The 15,959-nt window shown below is 41.7% G+C and overlaps 1 pseudogene; it reads left to right on the top strand.

The window, feature by feature from the left end:
* Positions 1-13,084: 13,084 nt before the first annotated feature.
* On the top strand, positions 13,085-15,206 carry LOC138442845 (growth hormone-inducible transmembrane protein pseudogene; annotated as a pseudogene).
* The last annotated feature ends 753 nt before the right edge of the window (positions 15,207-15,959 follow it).

The raw sequence follows: 15,959 nt of genomic DNA, 5'->3' as shown, positions 1-15,959 counted from the left end.
TCCATACTCTTCAGTCAAGTCTTCATATATATGATTTTGAAGAAATACACTACATCTAGAGATTGTCTGAGGTCTTTTAGGAAAATGAAGTACCTATCACAGACATAATTAGCCTGTATTTTTCTTAAATATACTTCCTGAGTAGTTTTGACCAAGTTGTGTGTGTTCCTCCTTACCCTAAAAGACACCTTAATTTAACAGTATTATTGCTCAGCATGTTAATATTCTGTAGTCTGAGATACATTTACATGGTTAAGAGTTAAATTAAGATGTTCATTGAGATACTAACATGGATAAACAGCAGTCCATTCTCTCCCATGTATCTTTTTCATAATGGTGAAGGGAACTGGATCCTTTGTCAAAATTCGATACAATGTCAGCCATAAGATGCTGTTTGACTAATTACATAATTGCATTTTTAATGCTGTTTTTAGTTACAGGAGGTAGAACTAATGGTGTGTTTCTACCATTTGGGTTTCTCCTACCGGTAATGCAAAATCAAGAAATGGCATTCCATAAAAATATACCTCAGAATTTTCAATTTAACAGGGCTTTCCTGGTGACTCAGCTAGTAAAGAATCCACCTGCAGTGTGGGAGACCTGGGTTCCATCCCTGGGTTGGGAAAATCCCCTGGAGAAAGGAAAAGCTACCCACTCCAGTATTCTGACCTGGAGAATTCCATGGGCTGTATGTAGTCTGTGGGGTTGCAAAGAGTCACACATGACTGAGTGCCTTTGGCTTCACTTTCAACTTAATAGAATTGCCATCTACTGTGGTTTCTAGTTTTGTGGCTGCCCTGTTCTGCACATGGCATTTTAATTTAGATTTAATTTATTTTGTCTTGAAATAGTAAAATTAGATGTGAGATTTCAGCAGTTTTGGTTGAAGCAAAAATAGTTAATCACCTTTGCTCAACCACTGCATTTTATAAAAATGTAGCGAAGAGTTTGCTGGTGGTTTGGATTTCAGGGAAATGCTGAACATTCTAAAGATTGTTTGTGTTCCTTTAAATGGCAGTTAAATTTCTGACTTTGTCTACTCAGGAGGAGTAACCCTATTTGGGGAGATAGATCATAATTTCAGAGGGTGACAGGGTTTAGGTGTGATTGGGGAAGGAATATTCAGTGATCTATGATTTCTTAAAAATTTCAAGTAAGTGCTTAAGGTTTTCATTTATCAAAAAACAGCACATGGTAGAAATACATGAGAAATACTACTACAGACAAGTTCTCACACTGTTTGAATGCTTACCTCCTTGTGAGTGAGTGAGTGAGTGAAAGTCACTCAGTCATGTCCGACTCTTTGCAACCCCATGCACTGCAGGCTACCAGGTTCCTCCGTCCATGGGATTTTCCAGGCCAGAGTACTGGAGTGGGTAGCCTTTCCCTTCTCCAGGAGGTCTTCCCAACCCAGGGATCGAACCTGGGTCTCCTGCATTGTAGGCAGCTTTACCATCTGAACCACTGGCCTAGCTGGTAATTACCTCCTTTTGAGAATGACCAAAAATGTGTTCTCTTCAGACAACAGAAGACATAAATATTGATACATAAACACTTCTGAAAAACATACACTTGTAATTGACTTGTGGGATCTTAGTTCCCTGACCAGGATTGAACCCAGATCCCAAACAGCTGAACCGTAACCACGGAAAGAAAGTGAAAGTAGAGCCGCTCGGTTGTGTCTTGACTGTGACCCCGTGGACTATAGCCTACAACGCTCTTCTGTCCATGGGATCTTCCAGGCAAGAGTGCTGGACTGGGTTGCCATTTCCTTCTCCAGGAGATCTTTCCAACCCAGGGATCAAACCTGGGTCTACCTGCATTGTAGGCAGATGCTTTACCATCTGAGCCACCAGGGAAGATGGCTGGAAGTAACCACTAGGTTGGCAGGTAATTGCCAGTATTTGTTGTTGATGAGGTTGCCCAAGGGCAGTTTCTCTAGAAGTATCTACTCAGAAATTGTTGGCTGGTGAACATATATACAGGGTGGTGGGTGAGACAGGAATGCCCAGCCCTGCCTGCAAAATAACCTCTGGAAAATAATCCCGATTCTTCAAGTTGAAGGAGTTAGCTACTAGAAAATTAACTCATTTCTTTTGGGATCTATTACAGTCCTATCAGGCATCTCTGAGGCTTAGGTTCAGTGTTTAGGAGTGATCTTACTAAAGCTGGTGCCAAGATCTTTTGTAAGAAAGCAAGATTTTATTACAGTTGATTTATTCTGATGAAATAGGCCTAGATAAACTAGAGCAACTACTTAACTCCAGTGAGAGCTATCCTGTGGGATTGACTGATAACTTTGGTTGCATTTGAACCAAGACATTTGATACATAGAAGAACTTCGTAGGCCATACAGAGGGGCCAAGAGGGTGTGTCAGTGAAGACTAACATATAGTGTACTTCCAGTATTTTTCATTATCAAGAAAGCCTTCTCATGGCCTATATGTTGAATGGCTATGTGTCACATACTGTTCTCGTTATGTAGTGACATTTCTATTAAAGGCATATGGCTGTCAGAACATGTACAGTGATACTCAGCATTATACCATCAATTTATTGATGCCAGGTAAAATAAAGCAAGTATTTCCATTAGCTTTTACATGTATATTTTAATATGTGATTTTTTTCAACCAAGATTTTTAAAAATTATTTTTGGTGGCACTGTGTTTGTTGCTGCCTGAGGGTTTTCTCTACTTGGAGTGAGTGGGGGCTGCTCTTCACTGTGGTGCAGACCTGTCATTGTAGTGGCTTGACTTGCTGTAGAGTACAGACTCTAGGAGTGTCAGCTTAGTAGTCTTGGCTAAGGAGTTTAGTGGCGCTGTGGTATGTGTTATCTTCCCAAACCAGGGATTGAACCCTGCCTCTGCAAGCAGATTCTTAACTATTGGACCACCAGGGATGTCCTCGTGACTTACGTGAGACTTTTTAAAAATACTGGAAATAGGACTTACCTGCTGGCCCAGGGGTAAGAATCTGCCTGCCAATGCAAGGGACATAGGTTTGATTACTGGTTTGGGGAGATTCCATGTGCAGGGGAGCAATTTCAGAAGCCTGCATGCTCTATGGCCAACAAGCAACAACTAATGAGCCTTTGTGCCACAACTGCTGAAGCCTACATGCCCTAGAGCCAGCAAGTTGCAAAAAGCCAGCAGCAAGCTTGCATACAACAGCTGCCAAAGCCCCTGCACCCTAAAGCCCAAACTCCAAGACACCGCGACTAGAGAGTAGCCTCTCTTCACTGCCTGAGTGCAGCAACGAAGACCCAGCATAACTAAAAACAGTTAGGAAGCAGTGTGTAGATGTAAAAAAAAATTGTTTTTAGTAAGATACTGAAAACAAGTCCAATAATTTTTGCTACTCTGGGGTTTAAGAACTATATACTCAGTACATCATTGGAGATAGGAAAGAGAAAAGTCACTTTTTAGTATGTAATTTTTTATAATTTGGAAAAATAATAAAATACTTGTACAGATAGAATTATAATTTTTAAAAATTACGCATTTGAATGACCAGAAATAGACCCCCAAATTACGCCTTTGATCTCATTTTAAATGTCTATTTTTTCATATATATATATTTTTTTAGTTACAATTATGTAAAAATAGGACTTAGAGCCTGTCATAACTAAGAGTAACTTCACATGAATAACTTCACATATTCCTTCTTGGCGTGGGGGGGGGGGGGGGGGGTGGGAGTAGCTGTACCACTATTAGTTCCCTGATGACCAGAGATCAAACGCACGCCCCTTGCGTTGGCACAGAGTCCTGGCTGCCAGGAAAGTTATCAGACATTCTCAACCAGGAAATGATACAGGCATTAATTGCTGTTCTCTTGACAACTTCATGGGAAAATAGAGCAACCATCACAGTTGAACTCCATTTAGGAGTTGCCATAGGAAAGAAGAAAAAGCACTATGTGAAGATGTCAGAGTTTCTCAAAATTAAATCACTGCTAAGATCATACCCTATTCTTTTTTGAATTTGCAATACATACTTACATTTCTGTGCATTAGTGCACTCCTACCTGTAGTGTAAACTGTATGCAGATATACATATATATAACTTCATGAGTTATAAAAGTCACTCAGGCATACTTTGGAAATACTACAAGTACTGTTTCAGATTATCTCAAGCAATGAGGTGAGTCACACAAATTCTTTGGTTTCCCAGTGCGTATAAAACTTGAGTTTACACTATAGTCGACCAAGTGTGTAATAGCATTATGTCTAAAAATTGTGTACACCTTAATATAAAAATATTGCTAAAAAGCTCTAACCATCATCTGAGCCTTCAGCAAGTAGTCTGCTGCTGGAGGGTTTTGCCTCAATGTTGATGCTGCTGACTGATCAGGGTGGTGGTTGGTGAAGGCTGGGAACAGAAATGAGGTTTGCCATATTGAATGATTTTTCCTTTCATGATTAATTTCTCTATAGCTCTTAATGCTGTTTAATATTGTTTAGAGAGTCCCTTGGACTGCAGGGAGATCCAACCAGTCCATTCTAAAAGAGATCAGTCCTGGGTGTTCTTTGGAAGGAATGATGCTAAAGCTGAAACTCTAGTACTTTGGCCACCTCGTGCGAAGAGTTGACTCTTTGGAAAAGACTGATGCTGGGAGGGATTGAGGGCAGGAGGAAAAGGGGACAACAGAGGATGAGATGGCTAGATGACATCACCGACTCAATGGATGTGAGTTTGAGTGAACTCTGGGAGTTGGTGATGGACAGGGAGGCCTGGCGTGCTGCAATTCATGGGGTTGCAAAGAGTTGGACACGACTGAGTGACTGAACTGAACTGAACTCACAGTAGAACTTCAGAATTGGAATCAATCCTCTCCAACTCTGCCACCACTTTACCAACTAAGTTTATGACATATTCTAAATTTTTTGACTTCACAGAATCTTCAACAAGAGTAGTTTACATCTCAAGAAACCACTTTCTTTGTTCATCTGTAAGAAGCAATTCCTCTTCCATTTTACTATGACACTGCAGTAATTCAGACATATCCTGAGACTTCACTTCTAATTTCCTCTTGTCATTTCCACCACATCTTCCTGCTGAAGTCATGAACCCCTCAAAGTCATCCATGAGAGCTGGAATCAACTTCTTGCAAACTCGCATCTGACATTTTGACCTCATGAAGCACAAATGTTCTTTAATGGTATCTAGAATGGTGGATCTTCCTCACAAGGTTTTCAATTGACTTTGCCCAGATCCATAAGAGGAATCAGACATTGCAGGGACTGATGCTGAAGCTGAAGCTCCAATACTTTGGCCACCTGATGCAAAGAGCCAACTCATTGGAAAAGACCCTGATACTGGGAAAGATTGAGGGCAAGAGGAGAAGGGGACGACAGAGGATGAGATTGGATGGCATTGCTGACTCGATGGACGTGAGTTTGAGCAAGCTCCAGGAGATGGTGAAGGACAGGGAGGCCTGGCATGCTGCAGCCCATAGATTTCCAAAGAGTCAGACACCACTGAGTGACTGAACAATAGCCTTACCAAATGGCTTTCTTCAGTAAGACTTGAAACTACTTGATCCATGGGCTGCAGAATGGGTGCTGTGTTAGCAGTCATGAAAATAGCAATTATCTCATCATGCATCTCCATCAGAGCTCCTCAGTGCATTGTCAGTGAGCAGTAATACTTTGAAAGGAATCGTCTCTTCTGAGGAATAGTTTTCTCAACAGTGGACTTAAAATAGGAAACCATGTTGTCAATAGATGTGCTATCCTCCAGGCTGTGGCTATTTATAGATCCACAAGAGATGGCTCCTTTCCTTAAACATCAAGAACCAGCCTCTGCTGGCTTCAAACTTTTTTTCTGCAGCTTCCTCACCTCTCTCAACCTTCAGGGAATGGAAGAGAGTTAGGGCTTTGCTCTGGAGTAGGCTCTGGCTTGAGAGACTCTTGTGGCTGGTTTGGTCTTCTGTCCAGACCACTCAGATTTTCTCCGTAACAACAGCAAGGTTGTTTGGCTTTCTTATCATTCATGTGTTCACTGGAGTAGCACTTCTAATTTTCCTCAAGAACTTTTCCTTTGCATTCACAACTTGGCTGTTTGATGCAAGAGGTGCACTATTAAAGCCTATCTCAGTTTTGGACATGCCTTCCTCATGAAGCTTAATTATGTTTAGCTTTTGGTTTAAACTGAGAGATGCGTAACTCTTGATTTCACCTTAACACTTAGAGGCTACTGTAGGGTTGTTAACTGGCCAATACTGTTGTGTCTCAAACAGCAGAGAGGCCTGAGGAGAGGGAGAGAGGTGGGGGACTAGATAGTGGTGCAAGCAGAACACACACTTTAGGACTCCCCTGGTGGTCCAGTGGTTAAGAATCTGCCTGCCAATGCAGGCAACATGGGTTTGATCCCTGGTCCTGGAAGATTCCACCACAACTGCTGACGCCCATATGTCCTAGACACACAGTAAGAGAAGCCACAATAATGAGAAACCCATGTACAGCAAGAAAGACCCAGTGCAGCTAAAACTTAATTATTAAAAAAAAGCACACAGTTATTGATTGCATTCTTAAATGAGCATGGTTCCCAATGCCCAAAACAATTACAGTTTTTAAATTGAGGAACACTGTTGGCAGATCACCATAACAAATATGAAAGTAATTTTTAAAATTTTAAATCTTTTGACAATTACCAAAATGTGATGCAGAGACACTAAGTGAGCAAATGCTATTGGAAAAATGATACCAATAGTTGTTCAGTACAGGGTTGCCACAAACTCCATTTAAAAAAAGGATTAATAACATCTGGAAAAACACAAGTGCAATAAAATGAGGTACTCATGTATAATTTTTCAAAAAGTATTTACTTGCCTCTGGATTCAGCAACTATGGCCTAAATAGTTCAATCCTTCTAGAGAAAATTAAGCAGGATAAAAAAAAAAATTAAGTCTTAAGAGAATTAGGATCATGGCATCTAGTTCCATCACTTCCTAGCAAATAGATGGGGAAAAAATGAAAACAGTGGCAGATTTTATTTTCTTGGGCTCTAAAATCACTGTGGACGGTGACTGCAGCCATGAAATTAAAAGAAGCTTGCACACTGGAAAAAAAGCTGTGACAGACAAACCCAGACATCACATTAAAAAACAGGAACATCTTTGATGACAAAGGTGAAAGTGAAAGTGAAATCCCTCAGTCGTGTCTGATTCGTAGCGACCCCATGGACTGCAGCCCACCAGGCTCCCCCGTCCCCGGGATTCTGCAGGCAAGAACACTGGAGTGGGTTGCCATTTCCCTCTCCAGTGCATGAAAGTGAAAAGTGAAAGTGAAGTCGCTCAGTCGTGTCTGACTCTTGGTGACCCTATGGACTGCAGCCTACCAGGCTCCTCCGTCCATGGAATTTTCCAGGCAAGAGTACTGGAATGGGGTGCCACTGCCTTCTCCAGGGAATTTTCCCAACCCAGGGATTGAACCCGGGTCTCCCACATTGTAGACAGACGCTTCACCGTCTGAGCCACCAGGCAAGTCCGTCTAGTCAAATCTGTGGTCTTTCCAGTAGCCATGTACCAGTCTTTCCAGTCAGTTATAAAGAAGGCTGAATGCTGAAGAACTGATACTTTTGAACTGTGGTGTTGGAGAAGACTCTTGAGAGTCCCCTGGACAGCAAGGAGTTCACACCAGTCCTAAAGGAAATGAACCCTGAATATTCATTGGAAGGACTGATGCTGAAGCTGAAGCTCCAGTACTTTTGGCCATCTGATGTGAAGAGCTAACTCATTGGAAAAGACCCTCATGCTGAGAAAGATTGAAGGCAGGAGCAGGGGATGACAGAGGATGAGACAGTTGGATGGCATCACCGACTCAAACTCTGGGAGATAGTGGAGGATAAGGAAGCCTGCTGTGCTGTAATCCATGAGGTCTTAGTCAGAAATGACTGAGCGACTGAATAACAATAGAACTGGAAGAGTTGAAAAGGTAATGGGAGAAAAATTTTAAAAATTAAAAATTAAAAAAAAAAAGGTAACAGGAGATTTACCTGGCTAAAATCTGACAGAAAATTAAAACCTAGAGAAGCAAACATAGCACTCAAATCTAGGTTTGATGGCCTCACTGGACTAAGGGCACAGAAGCCAAAAATGTAGGTCCAATCCCCAGTGGAGACTCTGATACTCCATTGCTCCTTTAAACTAACAGCTTGCAAAGGGCTACACTTTCCAGGCGAGGGATAACCTAGGTTCCTCATCTGGGTGGTTAAGTCAACTTCAATCTCAGAATTTAGATTAAGATAGTGCTAGGAAAAGTAATGGAGAAGGCAATGGCACCCCACTCCAGTACTCTTGCCCAGAAAATCTCATGGACGGAGGAGCCCGGAAGGCTGCAGTCCATGGGGTGGCTGAGGGTTGGGCACAACTGAGCAACTTCACTTTCACTTTTCACTTTCATGCATTGGAGAAGGAAATGGCAACCCACTCCAGTGTTCTTGCCTGGAGAATCCCAGGGACAGAGGAGCCTGGTGGGCTGCCGTCTATGGGGTCGCACAGAGTTGGACACGACTGAAGTGACTTAGCAGCAGCAGCAGCAGCAGGAAAAGTAAAGGGCTTCAAGAGCTTGAAAGAATCAAATGAAAATCATTATTTCATCCTGGGTTTCTGATTGTTTCTACAAATATTTATTCAAACATCATGACCCATAAATAAAACCAGCACAAGTGAGAATCAGCACACACAGTGTACAATTCCAGGAATCGTCAGGCCTCCATGCTTATCATGTTGAAATAATATATAAGCTTGAAAATACCTCCAGGTAAGAGGAAACTATAAAAACACGACAGTAGATCTGATAAAGAATCAAACAGGACTTACACAAAACAGCACAATAAATGAAATTAAAGGAAAAGATAGGTGGGTCTAACCACAGATTGGGCACAACTTAAGAATACAGAACTGAAGGATGAATAAGAAGTAACAATCCAAAATGTAGTATGGAAAGAAGAAAACAAGAAAATTGCCGTAGAGAACCAGTGACATTAAGGACACAGTGGATAGATATAATATGTTTAATTGGAAGTTTAGAATATGAGGCAATATGGGGCTTCCCTGGTTGCTCAGTGGTAGAGAATCCACCTGCCGATGTAGAAAATGTGGGTTCACTCCCTGATCTGGGAAGATCCTACATGCCTCAGAGCAACTAAGCCGATGTGCCACAACTATTGAGCCCGCGATCTAAAGCCTCGAAGCCACAACTACCAAAGCCCGTGTGCCCTAGAGCCCGTGCTCTGCAGCAAGAGAAGCCACCACAACGAAAAGCCTGCTCACTGCAACTAGAGAGTATTCCCTGCTCCCCGGAAACTACAGGAAAGCCCATGCAGCAACAAAGACCCAGCACAGAATAAAAGGCAATGAAGAGATAAATGGCTGAAATTTTTTTCAGAAGCTTTGGAAGACAATCTACTGACTCAGTATACCAACAAACTGTAAGTAACAAAAAATACTGAGAAATCTTTACAAAGACGCATCATGGTGAAACCAAAATATTTGACCACAAAGAGAAAATCCTTAATACAGCTATATCTAGATCCAACCACCAGTAAGCAGGAAATATGAGAAATAGAGACACGTGTTAAACTAGCATGAGGATGCAATGATCCAAATCTAGATTGTGGGAAATTCAGCTATTAGAATGTCCCACATCTTCAAAAAATAAATGACATAAATAATTGGGGAGTGGAGGTGGTTCAAATGGTAAGCAAGCATTTAAAGTGCAAATCACTATTTCTTTAATTATGACATAGTATGGGTTTCCCCGGTGGCTCAGTGGTAAAGAATCTGCCTGCCTGTGCAGGAGAAAGGAGTTCAGTCCCTCCTTTGGGAAGATCCCCTAGAGAAGGAAATAGCAATCCACTCCAGTATTCTTGTCTGGGAAATCCTATGGACATAGGAGCCTGGCAAGCTACAGTCCATGAGGTTGCAAAAGAGGGGAACATGACTGAGTGACTGAACAAGTATGGATTTTATGGAAAATGGAGACTGCCTCCCCATATTTGGGGAATTCCCATCATATAAGTCTTGGTGAGAAGCAAAAAGTACCACTTAACGTCCTACTGAAAAAAAATCACCTTTCCAAGTCCTAGAGCTAAAGCTGGGAGCTCGAAAAACATGCAGACCCCTGAGGCACTACTCATTCCTTCTGCTTTTATCTGCTCTTTCTGTTGCTCAGTTGCTAAGTCCTGTCCAACTCTTTGTGAACCCACAAACTGCAGCACACCAGGCTTCCCTGTCTTTCACTATCTCCCAGAGTTTGCTCAAACTCATGTCCACTGAGTCAGTGATGCCATCTCATCCTGTTGCCCCCTTCTCCTCCTGGATTCAATCTTTCCCTGCATCAGGGTCTTTTCCAATGAGTCAGCTCTTCAAATGAGGTGGCCAGGGTTTTGGAGCTTCAGCATCAGTCCTTCCAATGAATATTCAGGACTGATTTCCTTTAGGATTCACTGGTTTGATCTTCTTGCAGTCCAAGGGACTTTCAAGAGTCTTCTCTGGTACCACAGTCTGAAAGCATCAGTTCTTCAGCATTCAGCCAACTCTCACGTTCATTCAAGACTACTGAAAAAAACATAGCTTTGACCATAGGACCTTTGTCAGCAAAATGTTGTCTCTGCTTTTTAATATGCTGTCTAGGTTTGTCATAGCTTTATCTTCCAAGGAGTTCAGTTCAGTCTCTCAGTCATGTCCAACTCTTTGCGACGCCCCATGAACTGCAGCACGCCAGGCCTCCCTGTCCATCACCAACTCCTAGAGTCCACCTAAACCCATGTCCATTGAGTCAGTGATGCCATCCAACCATCTCATCCTCTGTAGTCCCCTTCTCCTGCCCTCAATCTTTCCCAGCATCAGAGTCTTTTCAAATGACTCAGCTCTTTGCATCAGGTGGCGTCATTGAATTTCATGGCTACAGTCACCATCCACAGTAACTCTGGAGCCCAAAAAAATAAAATCTGTCACTGTTTCCATCACTTCATGGCAAATAGATTCAGAAAAAAGTGGAAACAGTGACCGATCTACTCTTGTCCAAACGGTCTGATCAGGCTTGTGTCTGCCTCCTTCCTGAGGAAGCCAGAGGTCCTATCTGAACAGCCTTCCTACAGCAGTGTCCCACTCCAGGGGGCTAGGCGGGAGACCCAGACCAGTGCTATCTCCTGGGATACTGACACAGCGGCCAAGTTTCTTGGCACTGGAGCTGCCACAGTTGGTGTGGCTGGTTCAGGAGCCAGCATTGGAGTAGTTTTTGGCAGCTTGATCACTGACTATGCCAGGAACCCGTCCCTGAAGCAGCAACTCTCCCCTGTGCCGTTCTGGGCTTTGCCGTGTCTGAGGCTAGGCGGCTCCTGATCTTCTTCACCATGCGAGATTCCTTGAGGTCACCTACTTATCCCTGCTGCTCAACTCCAGGCCATGCCCAGTGCTTTACCATTAAACACAGCATTTCTGGGACTTCCCTGGTGGTCCAGTGGTTAAGACTTCACCTTCCAATGCAGGGGATGAGAGCTCCATCCCTGACTGGGGAGCTAAAATCCCATATTCCTCCAGGCCAAAAAACCAAAACATAGGACAGAAGCAATACTGTTAACAAATTCAGTGAAGGCTTTTTGTTAAAGTCTGGTCCACGAAATAAATTTTTTAAAAATAATAATATTGAAAAAAAGAACTACACATCATACATTGAGTCACTTTATAATTTTATCTCTAAAGAACACTGATCATAATTAAACCTTGTGTAAATAAAAATAAATAAATAAATGCAAAAAAAATGGTCCACAGGAAAATAAGTCTTAAGAAAAAGTTTCTCTAAAAATAAAAAAACTTTCCCATCCTCTCTTACAGCCGGTGCACAGATTTATGACCTCAACTCTTATCAGAGTTCTCCTATAGCAGACGTTGAAACAGACAGAAGTGAATGGAATTGATTCAGTGGGATCAGTACTAGGACAGGTGGCCACCGTGGTGGTACTCCTTTTCCAAGAGAGCAGTGGTGTATTAGCAGCAGCATCCAGATTCCAGCATTGATGGCATCAGTGCTGAAAGCAGCAGGTTCGTGGACAGCAGGAGCGGCAGCAGGAGAAACAAGAGGAGCTTTATGGAGCCCATTCTGCGGTGTGATTTTGGAAATAATTCCTGGATAAGAGTTCCCAGTGTGGCTTTCCAACTCTCCTAGAGAGTCTAAGTACTAAAATAGTCATTATTAAATTGACTTTTAGTTAAAAGAAAAAGAGGAAAGGATATATAACAGATGAATTAATGGAAGCAGTGCCAGAATAGCAGATTGAGGCCGTCCAAAATCTCACTACTCCATAAAAGAAATGAGAACAGTGGCTAAAGTTGTCAAAATCAACTTCTTCAGAACTCTGGAAATAAAGTCTTGCAAGGATCCAAAGAGAGGTCTTTTGGCCTAAAACTCAACATTCAAAAAACAAAGATCATGGCACCTGGTCCCATCACTTCATGGCAAAGAGATGGGGAAACAATGGAAATGGTGAGAGACTTTATTTTCTTAGGCTCCAAAATCACTGCAGATGGTAACTGCAGCCATGAAATTGAAAGACGCTTGCTCCTTGGAAGAAAAGCTATGACCAACCTAGATAGCATATTGAAAAGCAGAGACATTACTTTGCCAACAAAGGTCCGTCTAGTCATAGCTATGATTTTTCCAGTAGTGATGTATAGATGTGAGAGTTGGACTGTAAAGAAAGCTGAGTGCCCAAGAATTGATGCTTTTGAACTGTGGTGTTGGAGAAGACTCTTGAGAGTCCCTTGGACAGCAAGAATATCAAACCAGTGAATCCTAAAGGAAATCAGTCCTGAATATTCATTGGAAGGACTGATGCTGAAGCTGAAACTCCAATCCTTTGGCCACCTGATGCAAAGAACTGACTCCTTGGAAAAGACCCTAATGCTGGGAAAGATTGAAGGCAGGAGGAGAAGGGGACGACAGAGGATGAGATGGTTGGATGCCATCACTGACTCGATGGACATCAGTTTGAGCAAGCTCCGGGAGTTGGTGATGGACAGGGAAGCCTGGCATGCTGCAGTCCATGGGGTCACAAGGAGTCGGACAGGACTGAGCGACTGAACTGATGGGAAAGCTGGCCAAGAACTCAAGTAGGCAACTTTGGAACCATCATTGGAAAAACATTTAAAACTGGTCAGATGAGAAGATGTTTTTATGGCTGGAAGGGCTGCTGTTGGTCTTGGTGCTTTGTGCGTTGATGACTTGGGAATGTCTAATGAGATTGAAGCCATTGAAAAGGCTATAATTTGGCCTCAGTATGTGAAAGAAGTCATTCCATTGTATGTATTAACTCTTAGCAGGAAATACTGGCTCAACAGCTTCGTCTGCTTTGGCAGTGAAGAAAACTCCTTCTCTCAAGAACTTCATGATGAAAGGCTCTTCAGTGTTGACTGGTGCAACTTTTGCAGCCATAACTGGAGCTGGAATGCTGGTACAGTCAATATCATATTATTGGAACCCAGGCCCAAAACATCTTGCTTGGTTATTACTATAAGGTGTGATTAGTGCAGTGGTGGCTCCTCAAAATATTATGAGGGCCTCTTCTCATCAGAGCAGAGGGGTACACTGCTGGCATTGTGGGGGACCTTTCCACCTTGGCCACATGTCCACCCAATGAGAAGTTTCTGAACATGAGAGCACCCTTGGACATGGGCCTAGATCTTTTCTTTGTGTTCTAACTGGGGTCTATGTTTCTTCCACCTACCATGGTGGCTGTTGCCACTGTATACTCGGTGGCAATTTATAGTAGATTAGTTCTTTTCAGCATGTTTCTTATGTATGATACACAGGAATCAATCAAGTGTGCAGAAGTAGTACCAGTGTATATAGTTCAAAAAGATGACCCTATCAACTCAATGCTGGGAATCTACATGGAGACATTAAATATATTTATGCTGGTTGTCAGTATTCTACCAACTGGAGGCAACAGAAAGAAGTGAAGTGACTCAGCTTCTGACTTCCTTAATACTTCAGATATCTGGCTTCATAGGGGAAGATTTTCCCTAAATAGGGGCTTCCCAGGTTGCACTAATGATAAAGAACCTGCCTGCCTCCATCATTCAGGAGATGAAGAGACATAGGTTCAATCCCTGGGTTGGGGAGATCCCCTGGAGGAGTGTGTGGCAACACACTCCAGTGTTCTTGCCTGGAGAATCTCATGGACAGAGGAGCCTGGCAAGCTATAGTCCATAGGGTTGCAAAGAGTAGGACAGGACGGAAGCGACTTAGCACACATGCAGACACATAGTTTGTGCAAGCAGCTTTCATTGAAGTTTAGAAGACAAGAACTTGCCAACATGTTTCAGGTGTTACAGCAATGCGATGCTTCAGGTCTGCTTTTTCTTCTGGAGAACAAATTCAGTAGTTCTTTTCCAAATAGTACACTCATTTCCAATTCTCATATTTGAATACTTCTAACATGTTCTGATGAATGTGAAAACCAGTTTGTGTTGCAGGAATTAAAGTGTTTTATCGATTTTTAAATTTATTTGGTTAAGTGAAATTTAGGAAACTTGTATGCCTGCATTTTTTTTTTTTTGAGTGTGGGATATTAACAAGTAATGTTATAAGTGACATAAGGATTTGATAAAAGGACAAGAGAGAAGTAAAGGGTCAGCTGCAGTCTTTCTGTGAATACTTGGAACTTGGAATGTATGTAATTGTGGTGAGCCAGGGAGGGAGTCTGGATGTTTGAAAATAAGATATGGCTGTACATCTGCTAACTTATCAGAAGCATTGAGCAGAAAACAAAGACATAGACGATTCTCAGGACTCTCCTTACAACACAGATGTGGTCACGTTTGACTTCTCATTGTTTCACACTGTTAGGAGAGTCCACAATGTTAAATATATGGAGAATTCCTCTTACATAATATATATTAAAAACAAAAAAAGGACAAGAGGGCGGCAGAAGATGAGATGGTTAGACAGCATCACTGACTCCTCTTTGATGTGATCTTGAGCAAATTCTAGAAGATAGTGGAGGGTGGGGAAGTCTGGCAAGCTGTAGTCCGTGGAGTTGCAGTCAGACACGACTTAGTGATTGAACAACAGCAATATATATTATATATGTGTGTTGAAGTCTTGAATCGTCTAGAACAAAATATCCTTAAAACACTCAGGAAAAAATATTCAAAGCATGAAAATTCTTGCATTTTTAAGTATACAAAGCAGACTCACAGATATAGAGAACAAATTAATGGTTACCAGTGGGGAGGGGGAAGGGGCAGAGGCAATATGTGGGTGGGAGAGTAAAAGGTACAAGCTATCATGTATAAAATAAGCTGCAAGGATATATTGTATAATCCAGGAAATAATAGCCAATATTTTATGATAAGTATAAATGGAGCCTAATCTTTAAAAATTATACTGTGAATCACTATATTGTAATATATAATATTGTATATCAACTGTATAACTATAACTAAGTTAAGAAGTTATAACTATATAACTAAATTTAAAATTATATAAACAATATGTGCATAATTGCTGAATAGTTTTGCAAATTTATTGAAATGTTTAAAGGAATACATGCTTGCCTTTCTCCTCTCTTCAAGTTTTAAAGCTTTTTATCAAAAAGCCTGTTTGTATTACACTTGAGATTATAAAAGCAGTTTTTCCCCTCAGATTTGGCTTCTTGAATTCCATCTCAAAGGAATCACTAAAAAAAGGAAGGCAAAGTGAGGCTTTTTTCATGAGCTGTATCAATCAAAAATGTAATGGTGATGGGGTGGGAGTTGGGAGGGAGGTTCAAGAGGGAGGGGACATGCACAAACCTATGGCGGATTCATGATGATATACGTCAGAAGTGAACACAATATTGTAAAGCAATTATCCTCCAATTAAAAATAAAAAAAGAAACAATGAGTCTACAAAAAAAAAGAAATGAAAAATGCTTTGTTCGAGTTTCGAATAGCAGAATTTCCCTTCTCTACTC

This window comes from Ovis canadensis, chromosome 6 (genome assembly GCF_042477335.2).
Source record: "Ovis canadensis isolate MfBH-ARS-UI-01 breed Bighorn chromosome 6, ARS-UI_OviCan_v2, whole genome shotgun sequence".
NCBI lineage: Eukaryota > Metazoa > Chordata > Mammalia > Artiodactyla > Bovidae > Ovis > Ovis canadensis.
Note: the sequence above shows the minus strand (reverse complement) of the source record. Positions and strands in the feature narration are given on the sequence as shown.